The sequence below is a fragment of the Marmota flaviventris genome, assembly GCF_047511675.1.
Source record: "Marmota flaviventris isolate mMarFla1 chromosome 17 unlocalized genomic scaffold, mMarFla1.hap1 SUPER_17_unloc_1, whole genome shotgun sequence".
Taxonomy (NCBI): domain Eukaryota; kingdom Metazoa; phylum Chordata; class Mammalia; order Rodentia; family Sciuridae; genus Marmota; species Marmota flaviventris.
Genome location: NW_027287693.1, coordinates 489,230 through 508,458, shown reverse-complemented (window position 1 = coordinate 508,458; position 19,229 = coordinate 489,230). Strand labels below are relative to the sequence as shown.

The window sequence follows — 19,229 nt, the reverse complement described above, 5'->3', positions numbered from 1 at the left end:
CTTTGCTTTCTGGGGTCTGCGTGCTGAGTTTAGCCTAAATCAGGGAGATCTGAGGCCCAGGGTCAGAGAGCGCTGGCTAGAGGGGCTCAGCACCTGTGGACCACCTGGGGCCACGTGGGGCAGGGCCCACCAGGTGGGAGTCCCTGGTGGCACTCTCTGGCACAGCTGGGTGACTGCATGCACCATGAATGGAAGGCCCTAGAGCAGTGCCCACTGCTCAGCTCAGGAGCAGGGGCAGCCCACAAAGGGATCCCGGACTCCCTGGTCCCCAACTATACCTGCAAAGGTCCAGAGCCATTTCTAGCCCCCACAGGCTTTGCTGAGGCAGGAGGGATTGACAGTAAGCCGGGTGACAGAGTGGGGATCTAAGGTCTTGGCTGATTGGAGCCGAGTCCAGAATCTGATCAAATAACCTTATTGGTTACAGAGAGCAAGTCGACCTTGGGGGTTGCAAGAGCTTAAGCTTAGGCCAGCAAGACCCCGGGCTTTAGCAAATCGTTGGGCAGGGGCCCCAGGCAACATTTGTATTTTGAAGGGGGAGTAGAGACAATCAAGTTAATACCATTCTCCTGGCCTCTGTTAATATAGCAGCCAAAATAAGGGGCAAGCTTTTTCTTTTCGGGGCAAGTGCATGCTAGTGTAAGATTTAGGAGGGAAACTGACCCAAAGGAACATGTCCAGGGGAAGACCAGGCAGGGTCCCTGAAACCTATTATACCTGGAAGCCAACACTGAACATTGGGGTTTAGGCTCAGGGATTGGACACGCCTTACTTGGGAGGCTGCCCAGCCTATCTTTAGATAGCCGTGATCAGTGAAATGCCAGGTCTAAAGGCTGGAGGGAATGGGAAAGCATAAAGTACTCAGGCTAGAGACAAAGAAGGACTTCCATAAGCCAGGAAGAGAGGAATACAGTGTGTATGTGTGCGTGGGATAGAAAACCTGCAAACCCAAGCACCAGCTGAGAACAGACCCCAGCCGCCTCAGCTGATTCTGTGGCCCCAGGAGGGAAGGAGAAGGACAGGGGGCTAGCTGGTGCATGCTCTCCCTTTTAATTACCCCCTCAGCCTAATTGGTCTTCCAGCCCCCTCTCCGGCTGTCAGGAAGAGGTCTTTGTTTGATGCTTGCATGTTTACCAAGCAAATGGGTTTTAAAAGCTTTCATAGACACACAGAACCCATTTAGGAGGCTTGGCGGCTGAAATTATTTATAGAGATTAATGGTGATCGTCCTCGTGCCTTCAGGAAATCAGGAGCCATATGCCGCAGTGTGGTGACGGGGCACGAGGGCCAGACCGCCCCCTGTGCCCTTCCCTCCTGGCCCACCAGCCTGCCTCTGCCTGGGCCTGTCTCCTTCCTCTCAGCCTCCTTCCACTTGGGCCTCTCTTGGGCCTCTCCTGTCTGCTTCTCTTTTGGAAGGTGGCTGTCCCTCCCCCCTTCCCTTCTTCTTCCCTTCTCTGTCCTGGTCTCCTCTCTGTCTGCCTGCCTCAAGGTCTAGGTTTTCATCTGTAGCATTTGTAGACTCCTCTGTCTCTTCCGGCTAATCTCCATCTTTGTGGCTACCCACCCCACTCTCTGGCCTGGCCTTGATAAGTTCCTATCTCTCGGCCTCTCCGTGCCTATCTCTGCTCTATCTCCCCCTCGCTCTGTCTCTGCCACGGATCCCTCTCTCCTCCATCTCTCGGCCTCTGCTCCCCTCCACCTTCTCCTCTCCCCTCCCCTCTGGCGATGGATCCTGCACACTTTGTTCAGACAAAACACTGGGCCGTGGCCTGGGTGGGCAGCTTCACCCCATCTCTTCTCCAGTGCAAGTGGCGGGTGGGTGGGTTCCCGGGTGTCTGGCCTGGCTGTCTTCCTGGGTGGGGGCTTTCATGGCTCTGTGTGTATGGGCTTGAGTATGGGACTCCTCGGCTTCCTCTGCAGAAATAAGGCCCAGAGTGGGGGAGTCTGCTGCCCAAGGCCGCCCAGCTGGAGCTTGGGAGCGGGAACAGGGAGTGGAGACTGGGCGATGGTATCTCGGGCTCCTCCCATGTTCCCGGGCTGAGAGCCACAGGCCAGAGGAAGACCCCAGCGGGGTAAAGGAGTTGGGTTCCCAAAGGTCAAGGATTCCAGGAAAGCTCTGGGAACTGGGCGGAATTTGAGTTTCTCTGAGATCAGGTCCACCTAGACCCTGCCCAAACAGGCTGCCTCTCACCGGCAAGCCTACTGCTGTCCCCTCCCCAAACCGCTGGCCCTCTAGCTTCTGCTGCAGACTTGCAGAGACAGGAAGCTCCTTTCTCTGTTCTGCTTTGCACATGATGCTCTGCCCTGAGTGAAGCCTCTGCCTGCAGAAACCCTGGAGCGAACCCCAAATCTGGGGGCGCTGGGACCAATGGGGAAGAAAGACTCCGAGAAGCCGGGCTCCAGTCCTGGTAGAGGGGGTCCCGCATACTGGCTGTGTGCCCTGGCCTCATCCTCCACCCCTGGGAGCCTCGGCTTTCTCCTCTGGACAATGGGATCGGTGGTAATGTACTTTCACTTTGGGGTTGACAGCCATGTGACCCGTGATCATGAGCCCCAACTTGGACTCAAGTTTGGAGGATGACTAAAAACCCCGTGTTCTCATGCATACTGCCCTACTTCCTCATTGTGTGGCCTTGTACAAGTCTCTTAACCTCTCTGAGCCACCATTTCTCTATGACATGGTGATAAAAGTAGTCCCTGTCACATCAGAGAAGCTGGGAGAACAATTCAATGAGGTCTTGCAGGCACAGTGCCTGGCTTGGACAAGCTGCTTAGCCTCTCTGTGCCTCATTTTCCTTCTCTGTAAAGTGGAGGTGATAATAGAATCCCCCCCTGCGTGTGGCTATAGCTATGTCCGTCCTGTGGACCGGGCGTGGGTGGGTAACTGTCACATGATTGCTGTTGTCAGCACAGTGCCTGGCTTGTGACAGGATGTGGTCCACCGAAGCCCCACCTGTGGACTCTGCTCCCTCTTCCTCTCCTGAGTCCTTCACCTCGATCCCTGCCCTGTTCCCCAAGCCTGAGAGGAGACAGTGTCTTGGTCAAAGTCAGAGATGGCTTCCTGCTCTTTCTCTGTTCCAGAACTATCTGGCGAAAGGGGAGCGGAGAGCCTGAGCCGTGCAGAGGGGTGGCCTGGGGCTTCGGGGAAGGCCTCTCTCCTCTGTCCTGTACCTGCTCATCCACCAGCAGGCTCCAGTGGGGCCTCTGATGGCTCTTTAACAAGCTCCATGAGCTTCTCAGATCCCCTGCTCCCCAGGAGACTGGGGTGGGCAGAGTGGGGACAGGTGCAGCATCCTTGGGGGGACCAAGGGAGGAAGCCCCGCCCATCCCAATCCTCCCTGGGGGACTTGGAGCTATAAGACAAAGTCCCGGGAGCACCCTGCTACCTGCACACCCACTTCATTGCTCTGGGTGCTCGCAGCAACCTGGGCTCAGAGACTGGGGGTGCCCAGGCCTTTGTGGCCAGCCTCGTCCTTCTGCCCTATCTGCTCAGTAAGCGATCCTGACCTTTTCCTCTTCCCAGAAATTATTGAAGGGAATTCAAGTCAGTGGTGCTGGCAGCAGCTTGGGGTGGAGGGGAGGTGGGTTCTCATTTTCTGGCTCTGTACTTGACCTTACATTTGGAGAGATTCTGAATCTCCTTATCATCTGGACCTCAATTTGCTGGTTTAGAGGATGAAATGAACAACCATGACCTCATTTAGCCTTTAATGGGGGGGAGGGGGGGGCTTTTATAATTAATAACCCCATTAACACCAGCCACGTCGATTCTGTGCTTCCTGTGCGCCGGGCACTCCGTGGCTAAGGCTTTCTTTGGGGTCCTGTTTAACTCTCGTCCTTGCTTGAGGTAGGGCTGTCAGGTTTCCCAGCCTCCGCGTGGGAGATGGAGAGGTGGAGCCCCGGCCGAGTTCCCACAGCTGGTGGCTGGTGCAGGATTCCGACATCACTGGGTCCCACACGCGGCCTGGTGCTGTTTCCACCAGATCATAATGGGGGAGTCGGGCCTGAAGACTGAGGAGTATGGAAAGGGTGAGGCCCCCGGGAAGAAGGCCCCATGTGAGGAAGCGTCCCCCAGGCAGGGCAGCTCCCCTGAAGTCCTATCCTACGGGAACCTGGTTCCCACAGTGGGCTTTCTGGCCAGGTCTTCAGGGACACTAACCCTCTCAGGATCTTTGAGGCCCCATCTGCAACAGAGCCAGCTGGGACATGATTGACAGCTTGGCGAAGGCCTAGGGAAGGGGAAGAAGATCAGAAGGGGGGGCGGGGGGTGTCTTTTAGCTTGGCCTTTACTTTCCCAGCACTTTGCACAGAGTAGGTGCTCAGGTAAAGCAGCTGACTGACAGAGGAACCCAGCAGAATTCCCTGAGCTTCCAATTTCTGGCCTCTAGAGGCCCCTCTGTGAAACCCACAGACTGGGCACGATCGGAGGAGGAAGGCCCTTTTCTGCCCAGACTGGAGGGAACCTGCAAGTCGTTCCACTCTTCTTTCAACAAAGACTCAGCTGTGTAACTGCTGGGACAAACCACCAGAAGTCCTCTGCCCCCTTGGCCACGCCTGGATGCCCAGTTACCCAAGGGCAGCCGCACTGGGGCCAGAAGGACCCTGCTGTACACAGCTGTGCCGTGGGGTTGCCATGCCCCGGACCCTGCTCTTCCCCCATCTCAGTTTCCAGAAGAAAAATGGTCATCACCTTGGGAGTATTAAAGGCTAATTTATTTTTGGAGAAGTACGATCACGACTTACATACAGAAATAAAATGAACATGTGTCAAAGATTGTACTTAATTCATTAATTATTGAGGGACCCCGTGAGATGTTACAACCTGTTCAAAGGAGAATTCAAAGAGTATCTCGTGCATACGGTCAAATAAGGTGTGCTGGAGTGGACGGACAAACAGACGCCCAAACTGGCTAGTTCATCAGTATCCACGGATGAGCTGGGATGACGGTCACTGCGTTCCTCTGAGGACAAGTGGCATTCCTATGGGCCAGAGTTACTTGTATTATTCTCGGTTGAGCCACGGATGGCAGCGAGGAAGAGAGATCAGGAGAGATCCTGAACTTGGACCTCTGTGCCAGGCACCGTCTATCCAGGTGTGGCTTGCAGGCTCCCAGGGACAGGCCATTCCTGCATGTGCCGCATGCTGTGCACCTGTGCACGATGACCTCAAAAGCAGGTTGAGGAGAGTGGCCAATGTGGAGATCCGTGTTGTACCTGCTGGTGGCCTGAGTACTGCAGGCAGAATGGCAGGGATTCCTGTGCTCTTGCCCTGGCTGAGGAGGGACCCCAAGTCTTATGGACGAAGCCCACTAGAGACGGGGGCAGCAAATGGAAGCTAGATCTAGAGGAGGAAGGAGGCTTGGTGGAGGCTGGAGCTGGGAGCCTCCTTGGGGTGGCTCTAGTAGCAGGTGAGGCAAGGGAAGGGAGGAGAGATGTGCAGGGTGGTCAGCAGGGCACCGAGCAGTGGCTTTAGGAGAGCAAAGAGCCCAGCCTGGGAATCATCTTGGGCTGGGTCCCCGACCGGTGCTGGCCACCTGACCTAGGTAAGTGAAGCCCTTTCAGGTCTCAGCCTCTCATTTGCATGTTATACACCTGTCAGAGCACCTGGTCCTGGGACCACAATTCCTGCGGTGCAGGGCCATGTCCCCATGGATCTTAGCAGGCTTTTAGTGAATCTCTATTAGATGCAATGATTTTGGGGGGAAAAAAAAAGAGTACAGCAGAGGAGGAGCAGGAAGGGATGACAGGAGGAGGAGAGGCCCTGCCGGGCAAGGCGTGGAGGTCTGAGCTGCGAAGAGGAGCTGGCAGTGCTGGTGAGGATTAGCTCAGGAGAGAGGCGAGGGCCCAGCAGAGCCTGGCTGCTCCTGGCTGAGCTGGCATCTGGTTGAGGACTTATCTTTAAGGACAGGAGCCCTCTGGACTTCCTCCAGACATGGAACTCTCCCGAACACTCCTGACGATGGATGGGGGTGGGGGGAGAATCAAGCCTGGGCTTTCTCTAAGGGAAGCAGAAAGCCTGGCACTCACCCCAGTGCTCCTGCTAGGGGTCTTCCCTTCTGTCTCTGCCATGCAGACGGGCAGTCAGGGGTGGGCAGGAGCCTTGTTAGCAACTGCCCTAGGGCTGCCTCATATAAACTGGGGCACAGAGACGGCAACATATTGGCTGAGGCAAAACAGAATTGGCCCACATATAAAATGTGTTCCCTTGGAGGTCTGGTTTTGCAGGTACAGAGTTGTGGGAGATGGCAGCTCAGAGTCTATTGGATGAGAAGGTAGACAGGTACCAGCCCAGGTCACAGAGAGAGCAGGTGATAAAGCATGGGGTTCAAGGTGAAAATTCCGTCCTGCCTTCTCCGTCTGAGTGAGGAGACGAGATGTCCCTGGGTCTGGGAATTTTGTTCCTGGACAGCTTGCAATCCAAATCCAGAGTCCAGAGCTTGGTGGTGGCTTAGAGAAGGGGCTTTTCTGTAGGGGCGCAGGTAGGGATGCCTCGGTCCACCAATAGCCAGCTGGGCAATGTCCCAGGCTCCCAGGCTGCTCTGGAAATGGAGGGGCCAGAGGATGCCAGGCTTGTTGGCAGTGTGGCAGCCCCACTCTGGGGATGGGGAGAAGATGGGATTTGAGAAGAGGCACTGGGCAGTGGTCCAGCATCTTTGGCTATTCCTGGCAGTGCCACCTGGATCCCAGCTGCTCTGGGCCAGTCTGCCACCACACAGTGCCCATCCAAGCCTGGAAGCTGCCTGGAGCAGCCACCTCTTCCCTACCCTTAGTCACACTGCAGATGGGAACCATCCACCTCGTTACCCTCAGCCAGGTGCCCCGGGGCGCTGACCCTATGGAATCCCTGCCTCCTCTCACTCCCTAATCTAGCTGCCTGTCTGCACTGAGGTCCCTACCAGCCATGACTGCACAGGCTCAGAGGCCAGGTGAGGGTGGCCAATGCCTTTTTTCCCAGGGGTCCTGGGCATCCTAAGCCAAGGTGGGAGTGAGTGAGGACTGACTGGTGTCTGCACGTGCCTGGAACTCCCACTGATCCTCACGAAAACCACCAGGAGTGCCTATCATTAAGCCCATTGTGCAGAACAGGAAACCGAGACCCAGAGGTGGTAATAGCCCACCTGAACAGAGCCATGGGGCTTTGTGGGAGTGGAGCCAGGACCCCAATGCAGACCTAACCACATTGTCCCTTCCTCATTCACCATCCCCACCAGAGGCTTGGTGCCTACTCAGTGTGATGCATGTGCTCAAAAAAGACTGTGGGGATACAGGGGGAGGGGCTGCAAATTCAGATGGGAGATACCAGGGACAGCTTCACAGAGGTGGGGCATGTGCCAAATAAACAGTGACCTAGGCAGTAGGAAGAAAGAGTCTGTAGGGCACCTGCAGCAGAGCTGGTGGCAGAACAGGCTTAAATATCCCTCAAGAACATTGGGCTATATATCCTGTAGTTCTTATCCCCGTGGATGTGACGATTGGATTAATATTGGTCTCTTCTATCAATTTCTGAGCTCCATAAACCCAGAGGGAATGACTTTTTATTTATTTATTTCCAGTTATAACCAAACCTTAGTAGACTGTGGGTGAATGCTAGGTACTCAGTAAGGAGTGATCAGTTGGATGGGTAGTGTCTCCTTCATCCGTGACCTGCAGACCCCTCTGCCCTTCCTCTGCCCCTCCCTTCCTTGGTATCCAGCCCTCCTTGCCCTCTATGGTGTGGATTGTCTCTGGGAGATCTTGGGCCAGGCTCTGGGTTGGAGGCGGAGGCTCCCGCAGCCCTGGGCTCTGTTTCCTTGCCCTCCCCAGCCACCCATGCCCGCCTACCATCTGCGAGGGCCAGGGCAAGAGTGCAGAGAGAGATCCACATACCATATGTCTAAATACCTAGAAGTCATTCCGTCAATGAACAAACTGGTAAATAAAATGTTTTATCGTCCGCCTTTGGCAAGTATATTTTCACCATGACAAAATGGATAAGTATATATAAAGCTATCATGGCAGCAAATATGGAAGACAATTGAATTGAATTTTTACTGTGCATGTCCCTGGGTTCTGCGGGTGGGCTTTGAGTATTTAGATGAGAGAGAAAAATGAAGACTTGAAGCCTGAACTAAAAGAGGGGCAAATGCACCCTCTGTCTATGTGGAGTTCAAGAGCGAACAAATGAGTCCATGGGGGTGGAAATCAGCTCGGGGAGGTGGCTTTAACTGCCAAGAGGTCTGAGGTTATGGGGTGTTTGTATCTAGACTGGGGTGTTGCGGAATAGTCGTGCACACTGATCCAAACTCACCCAACTGCCTTTAAAACCAGAGCATTTTATTGTTCGTGAAATGACGCCCTAAATACAAAACCTTAATGATATCAGAATCGTGAGAAACAAACCACACAAATTAAAAGTGTGTCATGCTTCAATTATTACATAGTTATTCTATAAAATCTACTTTTCATGCTATTATGCTAGCAAAATCAATAACTTCATTGTTAAAGTTAAGGATTCTCATATAATTTGTGTTGTATTGACAGTAATGAGCTAAAGTAGCCCTGTCCAGTGGAAATGTAGGAGTCACAGATGTGACTAATTGCCATATTAAAAAAAATAAAAAGAAACTGGTGAAATTAATTTGGGGAGGGAGGCACTGGGGATTGAACCCAAAGACATTTAACCCCTGAGCCTTTTTTATATGTTTATTTGGATTCAGGGTCTCACTGAGTTGTTTTAGGGCCTCGCTAAGTTGCTGAGGCTGACTTTGAACTCATGATCCTCCTGCTTCAGCCTCCTGAGCCGCTGGAATTACAGGCATGTGCCACCAAGCCTGGCAGGTGAAATTAATTTTAATACATTTTTTATTCCATTCAAAATGTCGAAAATGTTATTTCGGGAGGTAGTTGGTATAAAAAATTATTAACGAGATATTTTATGTACTTTTTTATGCTAAGTCTCTGGAATTTGGTGTGTATTTTATACTTACAGCCCATCTCAATACAAACTAGCCACATTTCAAGTGCTTAACAGTTGTAAGTACATAGTGGCTAATGTACTGGATCCCTCATATAAAGGATTTGAGAATAAAATACAGTTTTATGCAGTCCCTGAAATTTGAATGTATTTTCATTAAACATTTAAGTTCAAGTAATACTATAAAATTGAAAAATTATACTCTCATATGTTTTCAAAAAGAATTCAAAATGATCTATTAAAATGAAAAGATGTAATTACATTACAATGAATATTAAAATTTTAAATAAAGTCATTTAAATATCATTGAAATTTATTTTTTGAAAGCGATTTAAATAGTCTTACACATTTTTATAATGATAAAATTGCTCACAACTCTAGCATTTTTGTGTGACCTTTCTTGTTGTAATGAAGGTATTGGGCCTTTTACATCTAGGTGTACAAATATTCCATGTGACGATGCAACTTGCCAGTGTTGCAAAATGTCCCTCAGCTGCCTCGTCCATGGGAACGAATGCTACAGATCATTCGATGACCTGTGGGTAATTTCAGAATCATCAATTAAAACAGGGAGACAGCTCAGACGGGGACAGTTGGCATTATTTGGAAATGATTCTTTGGTTTTCAAGAATTTCTTGCATTCATGTTATCAGCGAGCAAAGATTTGGAAAGCTAATGAATTCATCTTCTTTCTTTTTTTAAAAATATTTACGTTTTTTTTAGGTGTAGATGGACACAACACAATGCCTTTATTTTTATGTGGTGCTGAGGATCGAACCCAGGTCCCACCTATGCTAGGTGAGCGCTCTACCGCTGAGCCACAATCCCAGCCCAACTCATCTTCTTTTTTACCTAAAGACTTCTGCTTCCATATTCTGGGGCCAATGTTACTGGCAGCAGATTCCAGCAACCTCCATGATATTGGACTCCTACATCTTTTATTTTGAGAACCTAGAGCAGAAGATGGGGGAAGCCTTTTCCCCCTGACACTCAACATTATTAATCGCGAGAGCAGATGCTTAGGATTCCGGGCTACACCAGGACAGTGCTGAGCATAATCATCTTGAGTGACAAGAGGGTCCCATGTGTTCCTTAGGGTGAGTGTGTGTGTATGTGTTGAGTCCCAGCAGATGGCTGCCATTTAAATAAATGAAGAGTTGGAGCACAGCTACGCCCATTTGTCCATGCTTTTGAGCTGCAAGGGCACAGTAGTTTTAACAGGAATCGCTTGGCCTATATAAGCCTGATGTGTTTCTAGCTGGTCTTTTAGGGCACTTGGGCAGGGAGCCCTTTTGCCTGGCTCTGAGTGCTTTTCCTCCTAGGAGACCCTTGAATGGAGCCCTCGTGGGCAAGGGAGGATTTGGTGGAGGCTTCTGCTGCAGTTCCCGGAAAGGTCTGGGAAGGGGGCTGGGAAGGCTTCCCAGAGTAGATCGTTCAAATTCGGTTTTGAAGGCTTTGATTGCTTTTGGTAATGACTTTGCTGTTCCTAGAGCACTGGGGACAATCCTCTCTCAACAATGAGGCCAAAGTGAGCAAGTGGTCAGGGCCAGACCAAGAGAATGGTTTTTTGTGCTTCTCCCTTTTGCTCAGCTCCTCCCCATCCTTCCTCTGAACAGCCAAGAGGGAATTTCCCACAATCCCTCACTTGCCTCTTAAGAAAGCCACGCCGGCCCTGAGCTCTCTCTTTCTTCTGGCCCCCCGTGACCTGGATGGTGGTGGTAATGGCCAAGGGGTCTGGCCAAGTGTCCTTGGGACTCTGTGTCTGCTCTGGGGAGCATGATCCAACTGAGAAGGTAAGGCCAGTGTGGGGTAAGTAATGGGGCAGTGTGGGGTGGGCATGCTTACCCTGTTGCAGCAATGGCTATGGTGACACTTTTGTTTTTGCATCTGTCTCCTCTCCTAGATGCATCCATCTCGGTCAGTCCCTTTGTGCTTGACACATGGTGGCTCCAGGGTTTGTAGCTACCGTCAGCTATCTTTGGCACAGGCTGCCTACCAGGTCCGGGTGGGGGCTTACCCAAATGAATCCAAGGGGTCTGTGCCCTCTGGGAGCTCACGGCCCTGCAGAGAAGCCTGCAGTACACCCTCTCTCTGATCCCTGGAGCCCCGAGGAAGTGCTCAGTCTGAGACTTCCAAGTAGGGCACTATAATTCAGCTTGGAGGGATCAGGAGGCTTCTGCAAAGAGGCGACAAATTGAGCTACTTGTTGAAGGAAAGCGTGAACAAATGAGCCTGATGCTGGCGCTGTGAACTTTAAAAATGTGGGAAGGGATTGCCTCTGAAGTTTTAAATTGAATCCCTTTAAAATGTGGCTGGGCTGAAAGTGGGACAGGAGAGGACTGGGGGCGGGGCGGTGTGGAGCCAGGGCCTGGGGGCTGCTGGGAGCTGAAGACCAAAGCGGCTGCCAAGGGGTGCCTGTGGGGCTTCTGCCCCGGCTCTTTCCAGCAGTCCCTGCAGACAGCCTCAGCTCCCAGCCTAGGGAAAATGGTTGCTTCTTGTGCAAGAGGGATGAGCTGTCACTGCTGGAGGACAAATCTCTTTTAATTTTGTCCTCCAGAGGAAGGGGTGGGGTTGGGCCCACGTTGGAGATTGGCTCAGTGAGCAAGAGCCTGCTGGCTCCACTAACCACCAGGTGAGGGATGAGAGGAGAGACACCCCCTCCCCTTGCCTATTCTGGGCCTGGCCACCAGGGGACAGGGAGGGACTGTTCTGGGCTTGGCTTCTCCAGAGATGCAGATGCTGGAAAGTTTCTTAGGAACCATCCAACAAGGGCTTCTGAAGGTGGCCTCCCTGGAGCTTTAAGGGGAGCCCTCAGGGGGGAACCTCAGTGGGCCGGCCACCCCTGCTGAATAGCATGTGGAATGTTCTAGAAGTCAGAAATTTTTAAGACATGGTGTGTGCATGGTGGGGATGTTTTCCTCAGCTTCTTGAAGGGGACCATGACTCACTCAAGTTAAATCTCCTAGAAGCTTCCTTCCTGCTTGTTAGATGTGGAAGGGACGGGGCTCATCTAGTGTCACATAGGGTAGGGGGTCCTGTAGGGTCTCTGGAGCCTCTGGCTAAGCAGGTGCATTGAAGGAATTGAACTTGAACCCAGGGCTCCTGAGTGCTCCTTACATACCCTTCTCCTTGTGAACTGAGAGGCAGAAGGATTGGGGCTAAGAGATAGAAACCAAACCAGAGGTCAAGGCAAAGTCTGGTGTGCACAGATGTCCCTCCTACTCCCCCAGAGGGTCTGAGTCGCCGAGAGGGGGCCTGATGTTGGAGGAGACAGACGGAGAGCACCTCCTCTTCCGGGAGGTGTACACCCTCAAGGACACCTGGAGAGGCCGGGGAGGGGAGGGGAGGGCAGCACCCCCCCCCCCATACACTGGTGCTGGAAACTTTAAAACCATGGATATGATGGCTTCTGAAGTTTTGGAATGAAGCCCGCCTTCATCCCTGCTTTAATTTTCTTGTCGCTCTGGGAAAGACCCATCTCTGCATTGGCCTCAGTTTCCCCATCTGTTAAGTGGGAGATCATCATAGTAGCAACACTCTTCTTAGCCAATGAGGCCTGAAGACAAGATGGAGGGCACGGAAGCACTTTGACGCTCATGGAGAACAGATGGGACGAATTGTAGACAAGGACTTCAAAAGGTTATAATAGGAAGACATGGTGGTGGGAGAGGGGAGGAAGTGATGGGGAGGACCAGGAGAAAGATGAATCTGGTCAATAAAATTTGTAGGAGGCCATTGATTTGGACTAGGCTTCTGTATTGGGCTCAATGGACCAAACCAATATGGGGGTCACTCATGCTCAATGAGACTAATGAACTTAGGAGTGTACTCATGTAACAAATCACTGGGTTCCAGTTAATTACAGCAGCTGAGCTGTAGTCAATGGTAGGTGGCCAACTGATCCGAATAATACCAATGCCAAGCCAATTAAGCTCTCTATGTCACTACGGTCTCTATTGTCACTTCTGTTTTCTCTCCATAAACACTGCCTGAACACATTGCCACCCTGGAGTTCTTTGAACCTGTTCTGATTCCGAGGCCCGCCCAATTCCAGAATCATGTATGAAAGACATCCACGTAGGAACTTTAAGCTAAGTGTATAGTAATTGGAACCTTGGATAAGTCAAGACTGGCTTGAGGTATCTATGGACGGTCTACCACCTTCGGGTGGTTCAACCTACAACTTTTCCATTTCATGATGGTGTGAAAGCAATAGACATTCAGCAGGAACTGTACTCTGAATTTTGAATTTTGGTCTTTTCCCGGGCTGGAGATGGGCAGTCAGATGCACAGTCAAGATGCTGAGCAGAATAGCAAGCGGGGGCCCCCAGGCCACTGTGTGATCATGAGGGGGACACGCTATATAATGGACGGTGTTGCTAAGCTGTGGCGTTGGGTAGCTTCGGTGGATTCGGTGAATTTTCAATTTACAAAATTTTCAACTTCCAATGGGTTTATCAGGACATGGCTCCATTGGAAATAGAGGTGCATCCATAGTTATTGCTTTCTTGGAAGCAGTGACAGCAGCATTTGACAGAGCCTCCTGTGGGGTGGCCTGTGGCTTGGGAGGGGAGTGGGGAAGTTTGGTTTTACCTATGTTCCAGCCCAGTCCTGACTGCATTGGAATGAAGACACCTCCTTAGAGGCGCTGCTGAGGAAGGAGGTTTAGGTATATGATATGACTCCTGGGGACAGGGGTAGGATTAAAGTTATTCAGCTACCTAAAGCTGAATTTGGTGGAAGGGGGACCACTAAGGGTGCTGGGAGGTAAGGCTGGGAGGGTCTGGGAAGGCTCCTTGGAAGAAATGACTTGTGGGCTGGCACAGAAGGATTCCAGCAGCACCCTGGAGAGAGGCACCCCCAGGTGGAGGGGCCAGCAGGGTGTAGCCCAAGCTTCTCCATCACCAGCTGCCATTTTTTTTCTTGGACCACATCAGAAGTGAGGAGACATATGATGTGAATCATGGCCCATCGGACTTTCTAACCTTTGGTTCTTGCAGGTGCAAGTAACTGACCACGGTCTCATCCCAGTGGGTGCCCCCAAGAGGCCTGCCAGCCATGGCCATCCAAAGAAACACGTTCCAAAGCTGCCTCTCCATCCCCAGGAAGACTGCAGAGCTGGGCTCGGCTCCGGGCTGCTCTCTGCCAGGCTCGCCTGTTTGCCACTTCGCTGCAGAGCAGATGGATGACACAGAGGCACCATTTTTCTCCCACAGCAGCGGGAAAATGAATCTCGCCAAGTGTTGCCGACACCATCCTACCAGGTTCCACATCCATCGCGGACCAGGGCTGCTGACAGAGCACAGGCCCATTCCTCAGCCCCGTGCTGGGGCCCAGGGGAGAGAGTGGTGAACATTTAGCATGTCTCCCTTACTCACTGTGGTCCCTTGGCTCCCCGCAGATCCATCCGTTGCCCGGGGCTGCTCAGGGCTTTTGTTGCTGCAGACCTGGTGCTTGACATCTCTTGGGAAGGGAGGCTCCAGGACAGGAAGCAGGTGGGCACAAAGAGGAGGTACCAGGTGCAGACCTGCTACCCTCACACAACCTTACAGCATGACAAAGGGCATCAGTCACCAAAATGCCCAAAGCCAAGTCTGCCTGGGACTCATGAGGCAGCAGGGAAGATGGAAGATGGGATGTGGTCAGGAGCCCTGCATTTGAATTCTGCTCCTAGGATCTAGGACCTTGGACAAGCCTGGATCTTGGTTTCTTTCACTATTGGACTGGATTCCTTCCAGTGCTAGGGATTGGTGATTCCAGACTAAACATATGTGTTGTAATTTTAAAGACATGGTACTAATTAATGTTCACCATTTACTGAGCACTTACTATGGGGCTTAAGCAATATGGAGAAGATCACTGATCTCCATGATGACCTTGGGGAAAAAGTCCACTTCAGCCCCATTTCATGGTCTGGGTGACTGAGATACTGATAGTACAGTAGTAAGTAGCAGAACCGACATTAAAACCCAGCCCTCTTGACATCGATGTCCTTTCTTCCTACTACGTGACATGACAATCTCGGGGCACAGACACTCTTGGAAGCCTGGGCCATAGGGAAACTCAATAAAGGAATAAGTGATTGAAATGAGGGATTTGAGCAGCTTGAGAGAGTCCTTTAGGAAGGCATTTTATTCACAGATTCAGGAGACATCCAGTGTGACTTCATCTCTCATCCATTCTGTCCCCTTCCTGCATCATGACCATCTTTCTAAAACCCATTGGGATAATCTGCTTGGACCACTCTCAGTTTAAAAGTCTCCACTGGCACACATTTGGGTCAAGGAAAGATCTAAATTCTCATTGCTCTGCCATGCCAGCTTGCTTCGTGGAACTCAGTGGAAGAATCCTTGGGGCTTCCCAATTCCCCAGATCCTTTCTCACCTCTGGGTCTTCTCTGGTGTCTGGATCCCCTCCCCTTGCCAGCATTAGTTCTCTGTACGTTGTCCCAGAGAGAGTGTGGGACCTTAATAATGCCTTTCCTATCTACTCAGCCACTAAACTGTGCCTTCCCCACCCCCACCCCTGGGAAGCTGTCCAGGTGAGAAGGTGCAGCCTCTTTTTCCAGGACAGAGGTGCAGTAGCAGGTGGGACCTGAGCCATTGGGGCAGGTGTTCTTCTAACCTGCTCTGTGTGCTCAGCTGTCCCCCCTGCCTGCCGGGTGACAGTAGGTGATGGTGGGCGGGAGACACAGCTGTTAGCTGGACACAGCTGTTAGCCTGCAGGAGCTCCTCATGGGCTCCCAGGAGGACAATAGAGCCTCCGTTCATTCATTTGATTCTAGCAGAAGGACAGGAAGCACCATCTTTCAAATACAATCATCCTGCTCCCGTTCACAGCCATTTTTGTCTGGGGCTGTGTTATGGGCTAGTTGGGGCTAGAGATTTTATTTGGGTTTGTTGTGGTGTTACTTCTACTCCTTCTGAGATGAGTGGTGGCCTTGTTTACTGTTAATAGGAGTCCCTGGCTGGGTGAGGTGGTTGGTGCATGGCTGGAATCATGAGCAGCCCTGGAGGCTGAGGCAGGAGGATTGCGAGTTCAAAGCCAGTCTCAGCAACAGTGAGGTGATGAGCAACTCAGTGAGACCCTGTCTCTAAATAAAATACAAAATAGAGCTGGGGATGTGGCTCAGTGGTTGAGTGCCCCTGAGTTCAATCCCTGGTACCAAAAAAAAAAAAAAAAAAAAAGGAGTCCCCTTCAGGTGTGACATGGGGAGGCTCCTAGTGGGGCCCTGGGGGTACAGGAGTGGGTGAGAAGTGCACACTCCCCCATGCCCTTTCTCAAGTTCCTGGCCTTTGTAGAGCCAGGCCACTTTGAGAAGGGAATGAAATGCAGAAAACCTGATGTGAAATTGGGCACACTCACTCTCCCTTTAGATGCCATTTTGGGAGTCTGTGGGCATCTGAAGCCCTTCCACAGGCTTCTAGTGAGAGCCCTGTTCTGAGGCTCCAATTCGGATCGTGGATCCCGGGCTACTTCCCCTCAGCCAGGCCTCCCTTCCAGTGCCTCTGACAGCAGTGGAGTCCCTACCTGGGAGTCTCCCACGTCAGGGGTCCTTCCCCTGCCCCCAGCCTTGGTCCTGAGCCCTTGCTGGCAGTGGGCCCTCCTGAGCTGGGGACTGCCTCCGGCTTCCTCAGACTCAGGGCCAAAAGGTGGGGAGTGGTCTGGGCCCCAGGAGCTTGCTATGTTGGGTTGCCCCTCCACCCTGAGAGGACGATGCCCCTGAGGGTGCACTCCACCACCCCCTTCCCTGTAAATGGAAGAGGGTGGGGCCTCTGGCCCTGCTCCCGCACCCTAACAGCTCAGCGTGGATCTCAGGCAAACACACATATGAAGTTCCTTCTGGCGTGTGGGGGATACAGTGCTAAATAAAGCAAGGTCCCTGCTCCCGTGAAGGCTTCATCCCAGCGAGAGTGACATAGAACGTTAGCTAAATAGGAGGTCTCAGGGGCTGGCAGGTTCCTTGAGGACCCTGAAGCCAGCTGGAGGGATGGAAGGTGCTAGAATGGAGGGCTGCTGTCTCTGGTAGAGGGCTCAGTGGGGGGTGCTCAGGGGAGCAGAGCTGGGCAGAGCTCAGATCTCTGGCTCTTCCCACTTGTCCCCTGGTCCTGTGCAAAACTGACTCAGGGGCCAATGGCCTTATCTGGGTCTGGGAGGGGACAAGTAGGAGACAGCTTCCTGGATGTGCTTTGGGGACCCAGGGCCATAGTTGGTGCATCTCCCTGGACACTGCAGGGTCAAGGACATAGTCCACCAGAAGAGACAAAGTCCCAAGGAAGAGGGCAATTGTAGATGAGGCTCTCTCTCCCTGGTCATATACTGCTTTGGAAAGGGACCCCCCACCTGGCAGCCCCCGGAGGTCCCCAGCTCCTCTTCTCTCACTCAATGGCAGAGACCTCTTCCTCTGGAAGGCGTCAGGCTGGTGTACCTGGAAGTCTCTGACCCAATGACGGCCCTGCCTGGGGGCATTGAGATGCAGGTCCTGGAGGAGGAGAGGAACGGAAGGATGGAGTGGGAGAGGTGGCAGCTGTCCAGCTGGTTGTGTCCTCACCAGCCTGTGGACACAGCCCAGAGAGAGGCCAGCAGGAGATAGGCCCCTACCGCTGGCCTGGGCCTTATCTCAGCACTGCAGATAGACATCTTCACCTAGCTGGACGCTGAGGCTCACAGTGACTCTTGGGGCTCTGTGCCAGGCTGAGGAGGGGGAGGGGCTGAGTGTGGCTCCCTGGTGGTCTTGAAGGAAGGTCTGGTGCCTGACAGCTCTTGGAGAAGAATGTTCTAGGATAGGGAGCAGCTGAGGAACAAGGAGAAGGAACCAGGTTCAGACCTGCTACCCCCACACTTGGGGGAGGGCCTGACCCTGTGAACAGAGTCTAGGGGCCTACACTCCCTAAGCAATGCTTCCCTGCCACCTGGACCAATGGGTGTCCACTCCCATGCACAAAAGATTCAGTTCAGGCACCTCACTTTAGGGTAATTCCAGGGACTAGGCACCATCAGGAAGGGTCTCTTGAAGAAGGTTTTAAAGGTCTCTCTCCCTGCCACCAGCTCACCATCAGCCCTCTTTTGAGATGTCAAACAAATCGTTCCAGCTCTTCCTGCCCTGACCCAACAAATCATCAGTATCTTTCTTTTGGGGATTTTCAACGTCTTCACAAAATCGTTGAAGTGCCCCTGAGAAATGACTCAGCTCAAGATGGAAGTCCTGCCCCTAAACCTCAAACCCAAACAAGCAACAGTAATTGGAGTAGCAGATGGCAGGGTCGGATCAGACCTCTAGGCCATGCAACTTTAGCAAATTCATCTTTCTTTAGAAAATGATAGACGACTAGCTCATATTTGCTGGGGGGAGCTGGGGGCTGGCCATTTTCTGTTTTTCATGTGTGGTGACTCATTTAATCCTTGCAAGAATTCTAGAAGGTAGGTAAGGATTTCCCGGACCAGGAGCCCAAGTTCAGGGAGAAATCAGTTTAGTTTCTTCTGTGGCCCGACCAGAGTGAGCTTGAGTCCCCCAGCTGTCTTTTCCTTCCGGCCACCTCTGGTAGGGCTCTCCATCTACAGGATCTTGGTCCCTCTCCTCCCAGAAGACTTCTTGGCTGTCATGCAGAGAATATCCTCCCAGAGAACCAGGGGTTCCCCTGAGTGAGGGATTCCGTCTCCAGGTTCCACCTCACCAGGCACCAGCCCCAAATAAATCATTTCATTAGAGTTAATCACATAGTCCCTTTAACTGAAAAGTGCTTCCGAATAGAGGGCTCTCTAGTCAGAGTTAATGAACAGATAAGAATCTTTGTAATTAACTCAGTGATGGCTTGCATGGTAATGGACGTTCTTCTAAAGCTGCAGGACTATTTGCTTATTGCTGTAAGTATAGGGTAGACATGCTCCTGGCCACCCTTTCTCTGACGAGCTCCTATACACACAAGGACCCCTCAAGGTTATTTATGCACAGCCCCTCCTTGCAGAGACTATAACCCTCCTTGGTTATAGTACAGCTCAGAGGGCTGCCTGGCTTGGCTCCAGTCCCTCTCCATCGGGGCCACACCCTCCTTTACTTGCAATGCTGGCTGCCACCCTGTGACTTGTGCTTACCTATTATCTTTTCTGCACTGATCATATAGTCAGGTATGAGCAGCCTGTTTATTACTGCACTGGAGCTGTGGGGCTCCGTCTGCCCATGTGCATGTGCGCATGCGTGGAGTGTGCGCACGCACTTGCGTGAGAGTCTGGTGGGGAGCGAAGAGGGTGCTCTGAGAGTTAGCATTTGTGATACTTT

The 19,229-nt window shown here is 52.1% G+C and overlaps 1 protein-coding gene across 1 annotated transcript in view; it reads left to right on the top strand.

Annotated features, from left to right (window-relative positions):
* Positions 1–19,229, top strand: part of LOC114082774 (E3 ubiquitin-protein ligase rififylin) — a 786,130-nt gene that overhangs the window by 358,906 nt on the left and 407,995 nt on the right. The window lies entirely within an intron of this gene.